The sequence below is a fragment of the Eumetopias jubatus genome, unplaced genomic scaffold, assembly GCF_037043125.1.
Source record: "Eumetopias jubatus isolate StellerSeaLion01/CBP00866 unplaced genomic scaffold, mEumJub1_p1.0 scaffold_13, whole genome shotgun sequence".
Lineage (NCBI taxonomy): Eukaryota > Metazoa > Chordata > Mammalia > Carnivora > Otariidae > Eumetopias > Eumetopias jubatus.
This window is the reverse complement of record NW_028274819.1, coordinates 32,621,983-32,636,472: the sequence shown is the minus strand read 5'-3', so window position 1 is coordinate 32,636,472 and position 14,490 is coordinate 32,621,983. Positions and strand designations below refer to the sequence as shown.

The 14,490-nt window shown below is 43.0% G+C and overlaps 1 pseudogene; it reads left to right on the top strand.

Annotated features, from left to right (window-relative positions):
- The first annotated feature begins 9,971 nt into the window (after nucleotides 1–9,971).
- Nucleotides 9,972–10,504, top strand: LOC114220048 (small ribosomal subunit protein uS9 pseudogene; annotated as a pseudogene).
- Nucleotides 10,505–14,490: the final 3,986 nt, after the last annotated feature.

The following is a 14,490-nucleotide window of genomic DNA, read 5'->3' as shown; positions in this document are numbered from 1 at the left end:
TTCAAAATACTGTTGTCTGTAGTTACAGAAATGTTAGTCTGTGTTACTTAAGAAGGGCAGCTTTAGAAAAGCTTTTATTCTTCAAGGGCTAATTTAAGCACAGCGTGGTTTCCCGAGTATAAATACAGATTTAGTGTGTACTCTACCCTACTCAATATACAATCGTGTAGCTGCAAAAGCCACCTTGTCCTCAGGCTCACATTGCTGGGTGTAGGCAAGAACGGTCAGCCGTATAGCTTTGGTTTTCTTTGGGGACGGGATGTTTTCTGGGACCAAGGAGACCATTGCACTCTTTGTGATAATAACTATATTCCTTACATTAAATTGTCCTTTTAGTATAGAAAGCCTCTGCAATCTATGATTTATATGTTCTTCTCTAGAAATTCCTGGAGGGTAGGGATGAATTATTATCCCTTTGTTTTGCATATGAGGAAAACAGGGGCAGAAACAGTAAGCAGGAGCCAGATCCCATGGTGATTAGAAACATGGACTCTTGGTCCAGACAGACCTGGGTTCAAATCCAACCTTCACCCTTTATGTTGATGGGACCTTGGGCAAGTTATTGAATATTCCTCTGCCCTTCAATTCCTTTGCTATAACATGAGGATACTAATTTCTACTGTATAAGGGTTATTATGAGAAGTAGTAAAATAAGGCATGTTATGCCTTCAGTATAGCATTTGGCACAGAGGAAGCCCTCAGCAAATGTAGAAACTCTTAATAATGTTACACAAAGATGGTAAGTCACAAAACAGGACTAGAGTTTGAGTTTGACTCTGAGCTGAGTGTGTTTTTTACTACACCATACAGGACGTTCCAAGACTTTTATGGGGAAGTGAATTCTTTCCTGTTGGAACAGTCTAGAATCGCCCTGTTATAGATACTGCACATTTAACGGACTAATTCTGTGGGGGCTATTTTAGGAGAGAAAGAATGCAAAACAAACAAACACTTTCTGAGTCCCTACTCTGTGGCAGGCAGGTTTACAGGGTATCTCATTTTATCAGCACACTCTTGCTCGTTACAAAGATGAGGAACAGGAGGCTCAGAAAGTAGACAACTTGCCCAAAGTCACACAGCTGGTGTAAGGCAGAGGACACCAATACTCAGATCTGTTCAACACCAAAGCCATCATCTTCCCACTCCTCCAACCAACTGCCACAAAAAGGGCACCTTCACTTTTGAGGGGACGTGGATTTGGTGCTAAGAAGGTGTGGGCTGTATTTGGTTTGCCTGTCTGCTCAAAAGGCTCCTTCCTCAGTCTGATTCCCTGGACTATTTCGGGGCTGCCATGTCATTTCTGTCCCCCCTCGAAGAGCCCTGAAGAATGTGCAAAGGAAAAAAGAAACCCAAGAAATCTATTATTGGCACTCGCCCTCGATTTGCTATTATGACGTCCATCCTGCAGAGAAGTGTTTATACCCTTATAAGGTTCCGAGCATCAATTTAACTATGTTATCTCCCAGCAGATGATACAAAATGCAATCTCAGTAGCATACGGCAGAGAGAGGTGGGAGAGTTTCTTGGCTGGGGAATGAGAGAGAAATGAAAAAGGGCCTACTATGCTGAGTCACTAAGGCAAAGCAACTTACTATGGACCACATTCAGCCCTGTGCCAAGACACAGCAGCGAGTCAGATACTGGTTGGTGCGGCTGAGATGTTCCTCTTTGGGAACGCGTCTTCTGAGAAGCTGCAGCCAGAAAAAAGGAGGAAAAACGCCAACATCCTGAACATTTTAAGTTCATCAGTTATATTTTTACACAGTTAAATCAAGCACAAAAACAGAAAAAAAGAAAGTCATGTTTCCACCAGCTTTCCTCGAGCCTCCCCCAACACAGCCGGATGCCTTAGCTCTCCTCCCTTTGCCATCATAATAATCCAGCTAGCATTGCTGAGTGTTGTTCACGGGCCAGGCACTGGGCTCTTAGTGTCAAATGCCTTAACTCGCTTAATCCTTGCAGAAATCCCAAGGGGTGGGTTACATTCATCAGTACCATTTTTGAAATGAGGAAACAATGCTTAGGGACATTGAGTAATTTGATGAAGTTTCCAAATTAGAGAGATACAGAGAGTTACAGAGCCAGAATCAGAATCTGGCTCTTTCTGATACCAGAGTTAGGATCCTTGACTACTACCCACTACTACCTCACCACTCCCTAAAAGTAAAAGGGACAAGAAATCTATTAGGCCAAGGGTCCCACACCTGGTTTACTAGCAGAATAACCTGGTGAGCTTAAAGCAAAACAAAATAAAATGAAGAAAATGAAACAAAACAAAAAAACCCTATTCTGGACTCACTATGGAAGATCTTTATTTAGAAGATTTGTACTGGATCTCAGAAATTCATATTTGAGTTTCCCCCAGGTGATGATTCTAATGAAGACATAAGTTGGAAACCACAGATTTCATCTATTTCATTCATTTACAAAGTAGCAGCTTAGAATAGAAGTGACTTGCCCATGGTAGACCAGAACTTGATTCCTGATCCTCTCTCCATATTACCATGCCTATCAATTGATTAATGAATTGGTAATATATGTGGTCAAGTCATTAAATTCTGTGAGCTAGACTAGATATATTTTTGAGGGAGGGGGGACACAGTGGGACCTGGGATATTAGGGAGAATGATTTTCATCAGGGAAGGTTCTTTAAATATAATAGAATTATATATTCATCAGTGTTCAATAAACACGCCAGGCCAAAGTCAACAAGTAGACTTTGGAGAATTGAGGAATCACAGATCAAATCTGAGGTATTTTCAGAAAGAGAAAGAAGAATTGATGAGAGGATGGGCATGGGAATGGGAATGCTCTATCGGGACATGAAAATATCTCAATCTGAGAAACCCATCAGTTACAGATGAGGAAGTGCTTGGAGATGGACTCCATAGGAAAACGGAAGTCAGATTGAGAAGAACATAATGGAGTTAGATCACCTGCAGTGAACATTTGAAATGTTGTTTACTGTGCAGAATCTGAAGCGCCTTTCCATATTGGGGGTTTTACCTCTACTAAGTCTGTAGAGGTGAAGAGGCTAGATAGATACTTGCTTTTCTCACCTCTGGAAGCTGGTGCATAGACGTGGTAGGCAACAAGATACCTAATCACTGGACTTACTTAAAATTCACTTGAGGGACTGAAGTAGGATGTCCAGGGCCCAGTGGTGGCAGAGGTGGTGGAGTAGAAGCTGTGTCTAGTGTCAAAGCAGACCATTTCTGAGATGTGCCCTTGGCTGTGAATGTGGCCACTCAACTTCTCTTATCTCCTACCCCTTGCCAGACCCAGTCTCCTCAGATTTCCTGCTGAGGCGGGAGCCACTGCACGCCCAGGCAACAAATCTCTTTGCTGCTTCAGCTTAGCTCCAGTCAGTTTATATCCTTTGCAGTCAAGAATTTTGACCCACATGCCTCCCCACACTGAAGCCTACTGCTTCCCTGTTAGAATTTTTCAACAATATTCTGTTTGACCTGTTGAACAATTTCTTGAACAACAATCCACCAAATAGCCTGCTTCTAAAGGCTTCATCTTATTAAATCTACGTTTCTGAGGTAGCTATCACCATCACTCCCATTTTAAAGACATGGAAACCCAGGCTAATAAAAATAAGTAAGAACACCTGGGTTCAAATCCTCATTCTGATACTTAGATCTGTGATTTTGGGAGAATTTTTTTTACCTCTCTGAATCTTTGCTTGTCTTTGAAAGGGAGGCAGTGACCACCTATCTCCTAGGGTTGTTGGGAGGATGAAATATATGGCAAAATAGTCTAAATGTAATAAAATGTATCTTAAAGTTATTGTCATCCCTGTGACTTTATCCCTCAGACAGTTCCATGCATTTAATATAGCTGTATTTCAAAGGAATAAAAATTATAGCCTAATACCTCCCACCAATTTTAAATGACATCCAGGCCAAAATATAAAAACTGGATAATTTTGAACAAAGTTGGTTTTTAATGGCGTTATGATTCCAGTCTGTCAATGGTTTGTTTTGAGGGCCCTAATGGAGTATTTTGTCTCCCTTAAGGCTGTGTTACAGGAACACTGGACTGAAGGCATCTCTCCTGAGGAGGATGAGCAGGTACCCTTTCCAATGGATAGGGCCTTTTCCCTAAAATGTGACTGGTGTGGAGAGAAAAACTATCCCCTAATTGAAGACTCATGACGCTTGACTTACCAGAAAAAATAAAGCTGACACTTAGGACACTTGCTGATGGTGAGGGCTACAAAAGCTCCCCCTAGCTGAAATGCCAAGGGCTTGATGGGCACAGCAGGAGTGTTGGGTCCTGCCCATGATGCTGGATGGGAAAAAAAAATAATTTTTGGGCCATGGAGGCCCTTTCTGGACAAACAATTTGGCAATATGTCTGGCTGGTCCTACAGTGCCCATTTTCATTGAGAACCTGAGGGACTGATATTAAACTCTCCTGAAAAAGATAGGTAAGGATGGTCTTTTTTCTTCCTCTCTCCGTGTCCAGAGAACTGGATTTTCTGAGGCTGTTTATGGAAAACTCTTTTCAGCTATAACCCCTCCCTACTTCCTTTCCCATGCATTTGGTGTGGCAGGCCCTTCTGAGCACCTTCTGAGCCTGAAACACACGTTTTGCTCTATCTATACCTGTCCTTGCTTCCTTCTCCTTTCTCCAATTTCTCAACCCCTCCCCACCATGACATCTCGGAGGAAAAGATGCCTTTCTTAGGTAGGGCTGACCTCTACACAAGGCCTTAACTCCACCCTCTCCTACCTGTTCTGTCTTCATCCCCTTTCTTGCTTCCTTTCCTAATGTTTTAATGTAGTCCTTTATTTTGGCTCTATCTCCCTTGAATAAATGCATTGCAAGTCTCCTTTCTGAAAAACCCTCACTTGACCCTGTGTTTTCCTGTAGCCATTATCCCATTATCTTTCCCTTTATAGTTAAACAACCAGGAAGAGTTATCTTCCATTCCCTGTTGTACTCCTTCATTTTATTCAGCTTGTAACCTTTCCCCCCAGCTTCTGCTCCCACTACTTCATTGGAATTGTTCTCACTCAATTTATATGTTGCCAAGTCACTGGACCCTCTCAGTTTCTATTGACCTAAATACTGAAGCATTTGGTTATGATAACTTCTCTCTCTTCCTCGAAACTTTCTTTTTTTTTATTTCCTTGACATTTCCTCTCATTTTCCTTCAATGTCTATGGTATTTCCTTCTTGATGCCTTTCACTGTCTTCTTTCCTTCTCCTAACCGACTGAGCCACCCAAGTGCCCCTCCTAACCCTTCAAATATTGGTGTTACCCAAATGTGACAGGTGATAGCTGCTCAGGAGTCATAGCCCTTAAATTTTATTTAGCTCTTAGGCAGAGATCTATTGAGTTTAGGGAAAGTAGGCTCTTACCTCAGATCTGGGGTATAGATCATAGAATATTAATCTCATTTTCCATCATGAGTGATTTGCTTTTAAGCCAGGTATAACAAATGAGACATAAGGACAAACCTGCTGAAGGACTTCTGAGAAGAATTATGTTTCCATACAGAGGACAGAATCTCAAAAAGTGAAAACCTTTGTCCCTACTTCATGTTCTTGACTTGAACATGGTTGAGTGAGGTCATTGGGTTTAGGCTTTGGTGACCATCTAAGACCATCTTAAGACCATCTTAAGTGGCAACAAATATGAAACCAAAAAGTCAACGTGAAGACATTGGCAGAATAGAAAACAGAAAAAGCCTGGGTCCTTAATGACATCACTGAACTCTGGACTGACCTCAGACCCACTTACCTCTGTGATTCTTATTGTCCACGGTTATTAAATGGCTTTATTAGTAAGTTAAGCCACTGTTAGTTGGATTTTTGTCTATTTGCAGCTGAATATTGCAATCCTAAAACTTCAGTCCTAGCATTTTAGGTCTTCAGTTTGCTTTGGTTCTCTTTTCTCCCTGGATATTCTCTAGTAGAACAATCTCATTAACATCCATGGCTTCAAGTATGTCCCGAACGCTGGTGTCTCCCTGTCTTAGTAGATTTGGGCTGCTATAACAAAAATGTCGAAGTCTCGGTGGCTTAAACAACGGACATTTATTTCTCAAAGTTCTAGAGACTGGGAGGTCCAAGATCAAAGCACTTGCAGATTCAGTGTCTGGTGAAGGCCTGTTTTCTGGTTCATAGATTGGCATCTTTTCACTGTCTTTACAGAAAAGAGAGACAGGAAGCAAGTTTGCTCATGACTCTTACAAGGCACTAGTCCTATTCACGAAGCCTCCATTCTCAGAACCTCATCTAATCCTAATTATCTCCTACCTCCTCATACCATCACAGGGAGGGGTAGAGTTTCAACATATGAATTCTGGAGGGGTACACAAATCTATAACACTCCCATATGTAGTTTCCAGCTAACTTCTGCATGAAATAATGTATTGAGTATTCACTATGTTTCAGGCACTGTTCTAGGTGCTTTATATGTTTTTGTTCATCTTCACAACAATCTTATGTGGAACGTCTTACTATCACCATTTTATAGGTGAGGAACCTGAGCCAGAGATGGTTAACTAACTTGCTCAAAGTTATTATAGGTCAAAGCCATGATCTCAACCTCATGAGTCTGATTCCAAAATCTGAGTTTTTAACCATTATACTCTCCTTTCCACTACTGGAGAACTTAAATGTTAAAAAGTGTTTCTTTTTATAGAGGTTTAATCAGCCCCTTGTTTATCCCACTTTGGTTGGCCATAGTCTGCTTATTCAGAATGTTTCCTGTCACCCTCCTGCCAGCCCCTCAGATAGTATAAGAATCTCTCTTGTCCTCTCTTCTCCTCTCCAATCTAAAGAGTCCTAATTACTAGAACAGTTTCTTATATTATTTTAAAGATTTATTTATTTATTTTAGAGGGAGGGAGAGAGAGAGAGAGGGGAGGGGTGAAGGGAGAGGGAGAGAATCCTCAAGCAGACTCCTTGTTGAGCACTGAGTGTGGAGCCCGACGTGGGGCTTGATCCCAGGACCCTGAGATCATGACCTGAGCCAAAAATCAAGAGTTGGGCACTTAACTGACTGAACCACCCAGGTTCCCCGAACAGTTTCTCATATTAAATTGTTTCGAGATCTCTCGCCAACCTGACCATCACCCTTTAATCTAGACACATTCTAGATTGACGTGTCCCTCTTAAAAAGGGATGCTCCTCACTGTACCTCATACTACCCACATGTGGTCTGAAAGATGCAAGGGCCAAGGGGATGATCACATTCCAGAAATCCCAAATAACGACACTTACTAATGACTGACCACCTACTATGTGCCAGACACCATGCTAGGTATTTTGTGTGCACCGAAGCTTTTCAAATTTTCTGCTGAAGTGTCCTGAAGATAGAGAAATGTGTATCCCTAAGGAACTAGGAGCATGGACCATGCAGTGGTTGTCTGTATCTTGAAAGCTCTTTACCATTTTGAGCTTTAAGATGGCAGCAGATTTTTCTTCCTACTCAATAATAGATCCCTGTTTGGCTTAACATAAAAAAAAAATAGGTTGTAAGTGAGTTGCCATTGAGTAAAATAGAAACATTGGGAACATGCCTTGTATTTATGCCATGGCCTCCCATACTTCCAAGTGCACTGCCAAATACTCCTAGGAATTTGCCAGCCTAATCTGAGAAGTGTAACCATACTTTATCTTTATTACTTATGACAACCAGTCAAGGGAAGCATATCTGGGGACAGATCAAGAAAGTGGCTCACATGTAACTTGCCCAAGTTCTCAAAGATAGTAAGCTGAACCTGGCTTTGGATTTAGATCTGCCTAAGTCTTTCTGCTCCACTCTAGAGCAGATGAGGATTCCACTCCTGAACACTTTTAAGACAGACTAATTCATGAATACAAACATTCTTCTATTAGCCCAGCCCAAGCTGATGTGTGGTCCTGCTGGCTAGTGTACACCTTGTATCTTGTTTCCCAGTACCTGATGCAAGGATGCTGGGTAGTGAGAAATTTAGTGTTCGGACCCAAATACTGGATCTGATGTTTATCTCTGCTATCCTTCCTTCTTTCCATGTGTTCTAGCTTGTCTAGGCAGTTTTGAGGTCTAATTTGGTGATCCAAACTGCTTCCTCATCCTCACAATAAGAACTGTGATCCCAGTTTCTCTAGGGAGTCTTCTAGGGGCCCTCTTGGACTGTAGAACTATTAGATATCAGTCCTATTGAGGCACCATGAAAAATGACAAGTGAGTGTGTGTACATGCACATGGGTGTATGCTCGCGTGTTTCAAAATTCAAAACTACCTATTTCTAGCTAAGCAGGCTTTGAAACTCACTGCTCATTCTTCTCAACATCAATGATGAAGTGTTCCTCTTGAGAATTCTGAGAATAATGGGTCATAGGAAAGGAAGTGAAATGTAAGAGGCCAGAAGATGGATGGAGTGTAAAACCCAGGTCTGCAAGGCCTATCTGTGCCTTCCCTGAAGCTCAGCAAAGAGAGGAGCTCTTCTGACAGAGATGTGAGGAGACTGCCCTTCTGTGCTCTCCATGGCCCTCTGCAACCCTTTCATGATGGCTGTCCTGCCTGCTGTCTTCACCCTCCCTCCACCGCTCCTTTCCTTACCACCAGCAGGGCACCTGGGTCCCTGCCTCTGTTTTGTGATTACTGCTCCTACCCCGCCATGAAAACCCAGAGGATGTAGACACGGCAGCTGGACGTGTTTGTCTTAGACGCAGCTTCTCTGGAGTTCACACTTGCCTTTAAACAACTGGGCAAGGTGAGGCCCAGAGAGAAGAAGGGACAGGACAGAATGAGGGGGGATGACAGGCCTGAAATCAGATACAGGCTCCCGTCAGTGACCAAGCCAGCGAAACCGGCAAAACTCGTCTGTGTTCTCAAGGCCCAACCAGACTCCTCTCTGCATTTATCCAGAAAGATTCCTTTCTTTTCTGAGAGCAGGGGAAATGGATTTGGAGCAAGAATGGGGTCTGTTGGTAGAGTGGAGAGAGGGCGGGAGGGATAAATGTTTTTCTCCTCAGGGGGAATATATAGAAATAAAGAAAATGGATGCTTCAGCATCTGGAGTAATGCAGTTTTTGTAACCCTGGAACGGTCACAGCAGCCACCCTCGAGGACCAAGAAAGCCCTGGAACCCACTGAGCCCCGCTGCTGGTAATCAGACATAGATCAGACGATAGACCAGGCGCAGGGCAATCCTATAGGCCTGGCCTTCCCACAGTTCCCATTGTCTGCAGCGCTGAGCCTCGGTGGGCCCCTCACCTCTTTGTATCCTTGGCCATACATCAATCTCGCTTGGTCACTGGCCTGGCCCTCCACCACTGTGCATTTTCCACTCTACCATTTTGGCTGCTGCTAGATGTCTGAGGGTCCTGAAGGGTACACCGCTAGTGGACGTCTCCTGGTAAGGACACAGGATGAAGTAGTGGTTTGGCAGGAGACTTGCGAAGTCAAACTTCCTGGTTTCAAAGTCTACTTCACTCTTAGAGCAGCTGCAGAATGCTAGACCAATTCGCTACCCTTTCTGGTCTTCTGCTCTCTCATGTATAAAATGGAGATAGTAACCAAGCCCACTGGGGTTCTGGTGAGGACCAAAGAAAACAATGCGCGTTAAGTCCGCTGGTACATAGCAAGCACTCAGGACACAGTTAGCCGTTGGGGATGTGTTATTAACGAATCATTTGCTTTTCCTGGGGTAGTGTAATGTGGAAATGGGAAATATATTTAGGCCCATGTGGTTTGGCGTATGATGGAACAGAAAAACACTGGAAACACCAGAAAGCTGTTGTGTCATTGTCCCACTCTTTCGCCTTGGGAAAAAATCTTTCTCTTCTCAGGTCTTGGTTTTCCCATCTGTAAAAGGAGAGCTACCCCAGTGTCAGCCCTTCTGTGACTTACATTTTACTGCCTCAGTTTTCAGTAACCCAGCTAGCCACCAGGAATGAGGTTGGAGGATTAGGTAGCTATGCTTGCTGCTCAGTATTAAGAGCTCTGAACCCTGGCGCGGTGAGGAGTTCTTAACGTTCGCAGCCATGCGGTGCAAGGGTCCTCTGCAGTCCGTGCAGGTCTTCGGACGCAAGAAAGACGGCCACAGCCGTGACGCACTGCAAACGCGGCAACGGCCTCATCAAGGTGAATGGGCAGCCCCTGGAGATGATCGAGCCTCGCACGCTGCAATATAAGCTACTGGAACCTGTTCTGCTTCTGGGCAAGGAGCGATTTGCCGGGGTGGACATCCGAGTCCGAGTGAAGGGTGGTGGTCACGTGGCCCAGATTTATGCAATCCGCCAGTCCATCTCCAAAGCCCTGGTGGCCTATTACCAGAAATATGTGGATGAGGCTTCCAAGAAGGAGATCAAAGACATCCTCATCCAATACGACCGGACCCTACTGGTAGCTGATCCCCGGCGCTGCGAATCCAAAAAGTTTGGCGGTCCTGGTGCCCGTGCTCGCTACCAGAAATCCTACCGATAAGCCTATCGTGAGGATGAGGGTTCATCTTTATAATAAACAATTGTCACGGGAAAAAAAAAAAAAAAAGAGCTCTGAACCTTTCTTGGTTTCTCTCCCGATCCAACATGGATGGTGGGGGAGGGGACTAGGGAGAGCCTATGTTTGAGGCAAGGGAGGCATAAGAACATTCAATTCAAGAACAAACATTTTGGGGCAAAAAAAAAAAATGTGTGTGTGTGTGTGTGTGTGTGTGCATGTATATTAAATTAGAAGTCCAACAGAGAGACGGGAGGCGGAAATGGCTTTATGCTCATGATCAGAAAGTTAAGTGTCACAGAGTTATGACTAATTCACAGGTACTGTAAGCACCCGAGGTGAGCTTCAGGAAATGGATTGACATACGTGCTATTTTTACTCTCCCCTCTCTCTCCTTGCTGGCCAGAGTGTCACGTGAGCCCTGCTCATGGGCAGGTGGGGAGTCTCCTTAAGGTACTGAACGTGCTGATGTCACTTATTGGTCTATTCACTCCATGAAAAGAGAGGTGGAGGAGGCAAGACAAGACGGGAACTGAGGGATGGAAAACGCACTCAGAAAAACATCATGCTTTGTCATTAAATCCGGGTTCCAAAAGCCTAGGCTCTCAACTGTCATCTCAGTTTTGTTGGGCATCCTTTCTGTCAGGGGATCTGGCCAGCTTGTTTCCTTTCTCTGCCATCTGAGGTACCCCAGGTGTCTCCACATGCAAGAGGGCCATTAAAGATGGCCCTTCTAGCCACCGAGAAGCGGAGGAACCCAAGATACACTGGGGGCCACTACGGCACCGTACACTAGGCTCCTTGATTTACATGTTTTCTCTCAGTAACCTTCACCACATCCTATGAGATGGGGTTTGTAGTCCCCATCGTACAGTTCAGGAAACTAAGGTTCAGAGCGATTAAGGAGATTGCTAAAGTTTAGGCTGCTAACGAGTGGCAAACCTGGTATTTGGACCGAGATTCATCTGATTCTAGAGTCTTTGCTCTTTCTAGAAAACCACACTTCCTGGTCAGCATTGTATTCTCAGCCACGAATCAGGGGACAGATGGCCTTGCAGTCAGTTCCCACATCTCTTCATTCATTACTTGTATTCCAGCTCTCTTGTTACCTTTGGTCTATGTTGGAGGTCATTACTGAAAAGACTATTCAGGGAGACTATATTGAGCATGTGTCATGCGACACTATGCCAGGCCCTAACAGGCTAAGCTTAAGTTTCAAAGGTAATTCAAAGGCAAAGGAAGAATATTAGTTAGTAAATATTACATAAAGTGTGAAAGAAACATGCCCAAGGTGAAGTATTCTGTTTTACAATGCAAATTGTTAGAGTAGGAATATCTATAGATATAGGTATTAATATGTATATTGATATATATGTATCACAACTCCTCCTCCTAAGCCCAAGACAGACTTCCCTTTCTGGTAGCCTGAATACAACCTCAAAATTCTTCTCAAGTCTTCCTCAGGGAAAGGTCAGCAATCAATCTGGAATCTCTTTGTCATCTCTGTGTTACAGGGAAGCTATTTATTGTGGCTTGAAGAAGCAACAAAGTTTCCTTGGAATTGGTGATCTTTGAGAAGGAGAATGAGAAATGAACAGTATTTTAGTAGGTAAGGAATGCTCATCCTAAAGCAAGAACATGAGCAAAGTTATGGAAGCCAAAAGGATAGAAGAGATTTAGGAATGATGAATAATCTGGCGTGTGTGTGTGTGTGTGTGTGTGTGTGTGTGTGTGTGTGTGTTGGTGGGAATGGAAATGAGTCCTTGGAAAGAAAGACTAGGAAGTTATGTTGGAGTAGATTATAGAGGGCTTTGAAAAATCATATGAAGACACAGGCACACCTGGTTTTACTGCACTGCTCATTATTGTGTGGCACAGATACCGTGTTTTTTACAAATTGAAGGTTTGCGGCAACCCTGCAGAGAGCAAGTCTATCGTTGCTATTTTTCCAACAGCATCTGCTCACTTCCTGTTTCTGTGTCACATTTTGGTAATTCTCACATTATTTCAAACTTTTGCCTTATCACTGTATTTATTACGGCAATCTGTGATCGGTGATCTTCGTTGTTACTATTATAATTGTTTTGGGGTGCCACAAACCACAGCCATATAAGAGAGCAAACTTAGTGGATACATGTATGTGTTCAGACTGCTCCACCAACTGGCTGTTCCCCCATCTTGCTCCCTCTGCTCAGGCCTCCCTGTTCCCTGAGATACAACAATACTGAAATTAGGACAATTAATAACCCTACAATGGTTCCAAAGCGTTCCGTGAAGGAGTCAATCGATGCAGCAAACTTCACTGTTGTCGTATTTTAAGGAATGGCCACCTTTAGTAACCAGCACCCTGATCAGTCAGCAGCCATCAACACTGAGGCAAGACCCTCCACTGGCAAAAAGATTACAACTCGCAGAAAGCTCAAATGATGGTTAGCGTTTTTTAGCAATAAAGTATTTTTTAATTTTTTATTGTTATGTTAATCACCATACATTACATCATTACTTTTTGATAATAAAGTATTTTTTTAATAACGTGTGTGCATTGTTTTAGACATAACACTATTGCATACTTAATGGACTACAGGACAGTATAAACATAACTTTTATATGCACTGGGAAACCAAAAAAATTCATTTGACTCTCTTTATTATAATGTTCGCTTTATTGCAGTGGTCTGGACCCAAGCCCGCAGTATCAGTGAAGTATGGTTGTGTCTGCACTTTCTTTCATAAACCACAGGTATAATGTTCAGGTGGGTTTTAGAATAACACTTCTGGCAGGGGGGCTGTGGAGAAGGAAGGTGAGAGGGATGGGGTGACTCCTTTAGACTGGAGAGCTGGGGAAAAGTCACTGTGGGTGGGCTAGTTGAGCTGAAATCTGAATGACCTGAAGGAACCAGCCCTACAAAGACCTGGGGCGTGAGGGGCCCTAACATGGGCATGTGCTTGCAGGGTTTCTGGACCATAAAGAAGCCAGCGTGGCTTCAGCTTTGCCAAGTGAAAGGAAGGCAGTGTAGATAAGGCTGGAGGAGTCAGAGGGATCTAGTTATTCTAAGCCACTTAGGAGTTTCAAGCAGGGAGGTGCCTTTATTGCTTTACATTTTAAAAAGGTCACTTTGGCTGCTAGTTCGGAAAGCAGTTAGGAGGCTATTTTAATAGTCCAGGCTGGAGCTGATGGTGGCTTAATCTAACAAGGGAGCCAAGGAAATGATGGGAAGCATACAGATTCAGGTTATATGCTGGAAGTAGAAGTGATTGGAATGGCTCAAGATTAAATATGGGGAGTGGGGAGGAAAAAAGAGGAATCATTTATAAGATTTGGGGTTGAGAAACTGGATGGATGAAAAGAAGGGTAAAAAAGAAAACATGGGATGGCATAATTATTATTTGTATATTCTGCTTTTTCTGGGAGGGACGTAACACTTAATACGGTGGGAGAAGTACCATGTAACCATCCTGCTTTACAGTGGGACTCTATGGTCTACTCAGAGCTCAGTAAGTACTGCATCCAAGGGCACAGGAAATGCTCAGAAAATAAGAATAACCTTATTCCATTCTCAGACAATGCCAAGGGGGAGTACATGGATTTCAGCATTTCTGAAAAGCTATTTGGCAAACTGTATCAAGAGCCATAAAAATGTTCACACTCCATTGGCTAAGAAATTCCAATTCTAGGAATAGATCCTAAGGCAATGCTCAGAGAAAAACATAATGGTTATGAACATATGTTAATGTCAACATTACTTACAATATGATAACAAATGGAAACATCCTAAGTGCCTGATAATAGATGATTGCTTAAAAATATGATACATTCATATAATGTTATTTTAGACAACCATTACAAAGATAAAACTCCAGTGGAATAATTAATGACTTGAGAAAAATACAAAAGTGAAACACAAAAGGATAACACAAGCATTCTACAAGCAAGCATATAGACAGTAATAGGGAGAAAATGCATCATCCAAGCAGCTGGTATTAAAATTTCTCTGGGTTAATCATTTGCAAACATTTGGAAATTGTGCTTTGATAAGT